The following is a 6,000-nucleotide window of genomic DNA, read 5'->3' as shown; positions in this document are numbered from 1 at the left end:
TTTTTCATTGACGACAGCATCACAATGTTATTTTACGCCAACACCAGACTAGCTTGCTTGTTGTTAAGCTTAATTAAGGACTATTGCCTAAGTTAGTCTGGCTGTATTAATATGTTTTAATAGTGGTTTAATTTCACAACAGTGACAAACAATGCCAAAGCTTAGGGCAAACACTATCGCTACCTGGCTGTCACCAATAAAGGCAGGTCAGAGAGACGTGGATGCTGCTCCGCAGGGCACTTGATGTGTGTGCATTAACCGTGATGGCTGTGACAAGGGAAGTCGAAGGGGGAGGGGCAGGGGCTCCTGCGGTCTCGCAGAATTAGAACTCAAATGCAGTTGTCGGGCATTACAACATGTTTTTAATTGAGAATTGATGTCATTGTCCAAATTTAAAACTAAAATATAAAGTTAGAAAAAGAACTAAAAAAAAAAAAAAGTCTTGCAAAAAGGGCACTTATCTAGTCAGAGGCCAAAAGGGCAGGTGCTTGAGCACCACCTGGGGTCAAACAGTGACAGGCAGAGCTGCAGATCTAATGGCCCTTAGATAAAATTAACCTTTATTTTTTTATTCTTCCATTTAAAATTCTGGAAAGTGACCATGGTATCCACGGTTTTAATTTGCACTTCGCAGAGGCGTCGGGTGGTACTTCGCCTCCACGTCGTGCATTTAAAATTGTTTAACGCACACCTAGCCGTGGATTATCCCTTACTTATGATGATTTTTGTAATGTTTGTTGTGATATATCATGTCATACCATAATTTACTGGTGATTAATCGCGATTAATCACAGAAAACTGTGTAATTAATATGTTAAAAGGTTTAATTGATTCACAGCCCTAGTAAATATATTTGAATTGATGCAAAGATGTCTGATGGGAGATGGCACTTGTCTGTAACTCAGCAGAATGTGTTCAATGTCAGGATCCTGCAACATTCAGTAGCAATATGTCAACTTCCTGTGTAGTCATGTTGTAGATACACCAAAGGTTAGGCTTTCTTAAGTTCATTTTAGTAAAATTTTATGTACTTTATTGGGGACAAAATTATAAATGTTCTGATAATACCAAGATATAGAAAGTCATATTTTTTTGGAACAAATTGTTTATTACGTTTCCAGGAGTGTTGGTTATTCATGCTCTTGAGGCATTACAGATATTACAGCTGATTTTCTGTAAAGCTGCTTTGGAACAATGTGTATTGGGAAAAGCACAAATAAAAAAAAAAGCTCTACAAATAAAAATTCTTTGACTTGATTTTACTTTATGTTACAATGGGTTTTTTCTACTTTGGCAACAAAATCTCAATGTTCTCTCTTTGCACTGTCAAACAAACAAGTGGTAGCCATTGCTGAAGCATTTTACCAGTCAGAAATGAGTATAAATCATTCTGATTCAAAGTTATGGCCAGCATCGTCCAATCACTGCCAACCATGTTCAAATAAAATGTAGCATTATAAATTCTGAATCTATGAATAAAATCTGTGTATTATTGATTACCATTGTCCCATGTCTGCTAACCATTTTGTGTGGTTGAAACATAATCTGCAGCCTGAAGCTGAACTTTTGGCCGGATGTTAGGAGTGAATGCACTTGGCTGCGTAGGAAACTATAGGATGCTCTCTTGCTCCCTTGCTCCCTATTGAGTGAATGACTTAACCTTCAGTGTGCTGTCTATCTGCACTGGTCCCAGAACAGTTCAAAATGTACCTTATTTTCATCCTAACTCCATATATAGCCTCTGAAAACAATATTTTTCAGCTTTTGGATGAACCAATTGATCCTTATTGTGGTAATGCACAGTAAATATAGGATTTCGAAGTTAAAAATAGAGCTATAGTCCACGTCAGTGGTCACTCTGTTTAACAATGTGCCGTTATGCGATAAATTGCTCAAATTTAAAAAATGGCATATTGGATGAAACTAGAGACTTGATCAGATTTCTTACCTGATGTACTTTTGTTGGCAAAGACAAACTCTGTTATGTTGCGTACAGCGAAGCCAAAATACAATGTCCACGCAGAAGGACGCGGGGGTGCACGAGGTTGATGTTCCCTTTATTAAAGGGGCATTCAGTAGTTCTCTAGCTAGCTTTAGCATTGTTTTTCGTGAACTTTTGTGTACAGATGTGACAGTGGTGTTAGACGCTGTACTGCCATCTTTCGACGTGGATCAGCATGATTGTCTCTGCTGTCCCCGTCAGCTCTGGAATATTATTTGCATCTGGAAAATGTCAGGAGTTTGAGGTAATTTCTAAAGTTATTTATTACTCCTATAATATAATTGCTTTGCCTTAAAAAAATGTCAGAAATTATTCTGTAATTAAACTGTGATTAAATTTCGCATGTCCATGAATACTGTATTTGGCTAACTTTTTATATTTCCAAGCAACCAAAGTCATGGTTTACACAAAATCCACAACAATCACTGTGCCAAGCTACTTTGCACAAAACAAATGAAGACTTGTGCCATTTCATTGAGAAGGAGGTAGATGGGCACCTCTTACTATAGCTGTGATAACAAATTAAATAAAGTTACACGTTGCTTTCCGGTTGCGTTTGTAAACTCCGCTGAAATCTATCCATTACTAACATACACCGATCAGCCACAACATTAAAACCGCCTTCCTAATATTGTGTCGGTCCCCCTCGTGCCACCAAAACAGCTCCAAACCGCATCTCAAAATAGCATTCTGAGATGATATTCTTCTCACCACAATTAAACAGAGCGGTTATCTGAGTTACTGTAGACTTTGTCAGCAGTTACAGAAAAACTCAAACCAGCCCGTCTGGCACCAATAAACATCCATGTGATTATCTAATCAGCCAATCTTGTGGCAGCAGTGCAGTGCATTAAATCATGCAGATACGGGTCAAGAGCTTCAGTTAATGTTCACATCAACCATCAGAATGGGGAGAAAATGTGATCTCACTGATTTGGAGCGTGGCATGATTGTTGGTGCCAGTTGGGCTGGTTTGAGTATTTCTGTAACTGCTGATCTCCTGGGATTTCTCTAGAATTTACTCCAAATGGTGCTAAAAACAAAAAAAACATCCAGTGAGCAGCAGTTCTGTGGACGGAAATGCCTTGTTGTTGTGAGAGGTCAACAGAGAATGGCCAGACTGGTTCGAACTGACAAAGTCTACGGTAACTCAGATAACCGCTCTGTACAATTGTGGTGAGAAGAATATCATCTCAGAATGCTATTTTGAGATGCGGTTTGGAGCTGTTTTGGTGGCACGAGGGGGACTGACACAATATTAGGCAGGTGGTTTTAATGTTGTGGCTGTTGTAGTATGTTGACTACACACATCATTTTAAAAAATTGTATGAGTTTCTGTATTCCACTGTATTCCTAGTTTTCTGTATTCCATTCCACTGATACTATCCAGGGGGTCACCTCTCTATGGTCCATTTTTATTTCAATGGATGTTAAAGTTTTTCAGTATAATTAATCAGGTGTAATTTATTTTCCGGACAGCTACCGAAGCAGCGCATAAAAAAGACAGTGGTCTAAACAATTCCTTACCTGTCCAACAAAAAAAAGCAACATCGCATCACTACTCAGGTTTTTCTCTGTCATCAAATCTCCCCACCTTGTGTATGCCGTACCAATGTTTACTCTAGTTTTCTGTCTTCTTGCTTCAGACCTTTTTGCTTCTTCGGCAGTACAGCAACTGAATCTCCTGTTGTCTATGCTTCTAAAGCACAATAACAAGTATGTTCCTTTGTGTTCTTTTTGCTTTTTGCATTACCAAACAACACTGCTCTAAGCATAGTCAAGCGTATCTACATAGGCGGCAGCCAATGAGTGCGAGGATTCTCTTCTTCTGCGTTTAGTGAAACACCGCGGGTCATGTGATTTCTACATGGCGAAACATATAGAAGGGGGTGACCCGCACCATGTAGAATAAAACACTTTTTATAGAAAACTATTATGAGTACAGTCTTCATCTCATGTGAGTCTACACCATTCAGATCACTCTCCACAAAAACACAATTCATTTATTAATGTGTAAAACTTTGTAAATTAGCCCCAAATTACTGAATGCACCGCTAAGGGTTTATAAAAGGGTTCATTAATGACTAGTCACAAATGCATTATAAATAATTGATTAATAACAATGTAAATAAAAAGAGCAACTTTAATGCAATACTTTCCAAATAGTAAGCATTTTAATTTACATGTTATAAATGCTTGATAAATACACTTATCCATACTAACATTAATCAAAACCATAATGCCCAAATTCATAATTTATGTCACAAATTCACAATGCAGCAAAACAGAATATTATAGTGAGATTAAAAGAAGGGATTATGTCATTTTGCCACAGTCCATTTTGTGTTTGTATATATTCCATATCATTTCTGTAATGTCTTGACTCACTTGTGTTGTCATGTTCCTTGTCACGTTGATGTCGAAAGTATGGTGCTACTGTCCCTCGTTACCTAAAGTCCTCTGCAAAAACACTTTTCTGCTCTTCATGCTCATTCACAGCATATATCATATAATAAAGCATAACAACCATTAAGCCATACTGAACTTTATGTTCTTAGGCTACTAATGTTGAATAAGTGATATTAAGCATTCATAACATGTGAGATAGAATGGCTTACTATTTGTCAAGTATTGCATGAAAGTCACCCTTTTATGATTGTTGTTATAACCATGAATCAATTATTTGTATTGCATTTGTAAATGAATTATTGGTCATTAATGAACACCTTTATAAACCCATAACAAAGGGAACATTAATGTAAAGTGTTACCCATATATGTATGGTATGGTGTGACCTTAAACAAGCAGAATTTGAACTATAAACTCAATAACCAGGGTGATATGCAGTTCAAATCACGTAAATTATTTTCATTGACTTCATCAACAGCGTTGCAGTGTGGCTTTGCATCAATGAGAACATTTTTTTTTAATGAAAAGAAAAATGGCATTAACAGACATACTGTAAAAGTATAACTGTTGTGGTTCCACTTCTTGAGCATGTTTGGCATTCGTGAGATTCCACTGAGTCGGTTCTTTTTTAGGTTGATCTGACCTGTTGATGTGCTGAGACCTTCTGGCCGCATACAGCTCAGTTTGATGAGTATTTGTGAGAGGAGGTGAAGCGTGGAGCAGTGAAGCTCAGACTCACCCTTTAACTCTGTCGCTCTATCATCGCTCATCAAAGTTGCAACACAGGTACAATTTTACAGGGTTCACCAACAGTGAGACACTTCTATTGACATCACCTGCCTGACTGATGGCTCTGACACACACACATTCACAAATTTGCAAATACAAACATAATCTCATGCAAAAAATACAAACGCTTTCTCATCACAAACATACTCGCCTTCAGTTACATGCAAACAAGCACATACTCGCACATACCAAAAAAGGGCCTGATGTCATAAGAGAATCTTTTTAACGAACATTTAAATCTTTATGGCTCAGTTCCAAAACTTAATAAGCTGCCTTGTCCACATAGCACTGCTGCAGCTGCCTTCCAAGATAGCATAACCCATATCGTAACTCGGAAGTGACTGATTTAAAGCATTTTAATATAGTGCCTGTCTGACCATAACCCCTAACCCTGGCCCTATCCCACACAAATAACGCTCCTCATGGTAGACTCAACCAAAGTTCCTTTCAAGTCAGTCCACTTGGCGGCCATCTTTGGAACACTCCCGTGCAACTACTTTCTATGGATGCAAGCAGCATTCAAGTACAGCTCCTATTTAATTGAATGGGGGAAAGAGGAAATTCTCCAAAACAGCTGGTCAAGATTATTATCAAATAGCATATTTGAAATCAGCAGTAATATTTGACAACAGTGGTATCATAAAGTGTGTTTCTAAGGCTCAGATCATGTAAAACAAATATGCTATTTTTCAGGCTGTTCCAAATAATGTGCATGCACGTTCTGGAGTTAACTAAGAGACCAGGTCTGTATCTGAAAAAAAGGTGGGACTTTCATTTTTGCATCTGCCATATTGGTTGTT

Source organism: Myxocyprinus asiaticus, chromosome 27, assembly GCF_019703515.2.
Source record: "Myxocyprinus asiaticus isolate MX2 ecotype Aquarium Trade chromosome 27, UBuf_Myxa_2, whole genome shotgun sequence".
Lineage (NCBI taxonomy): Eukaryota > Metazoa > Chordata > Actinopteri > Cypriniformes > Catostomidae > Myxocyprinus > Myxocyprinus asiaticus.
Note: the sequence above shows the minus strand (reverse complement) of the source record.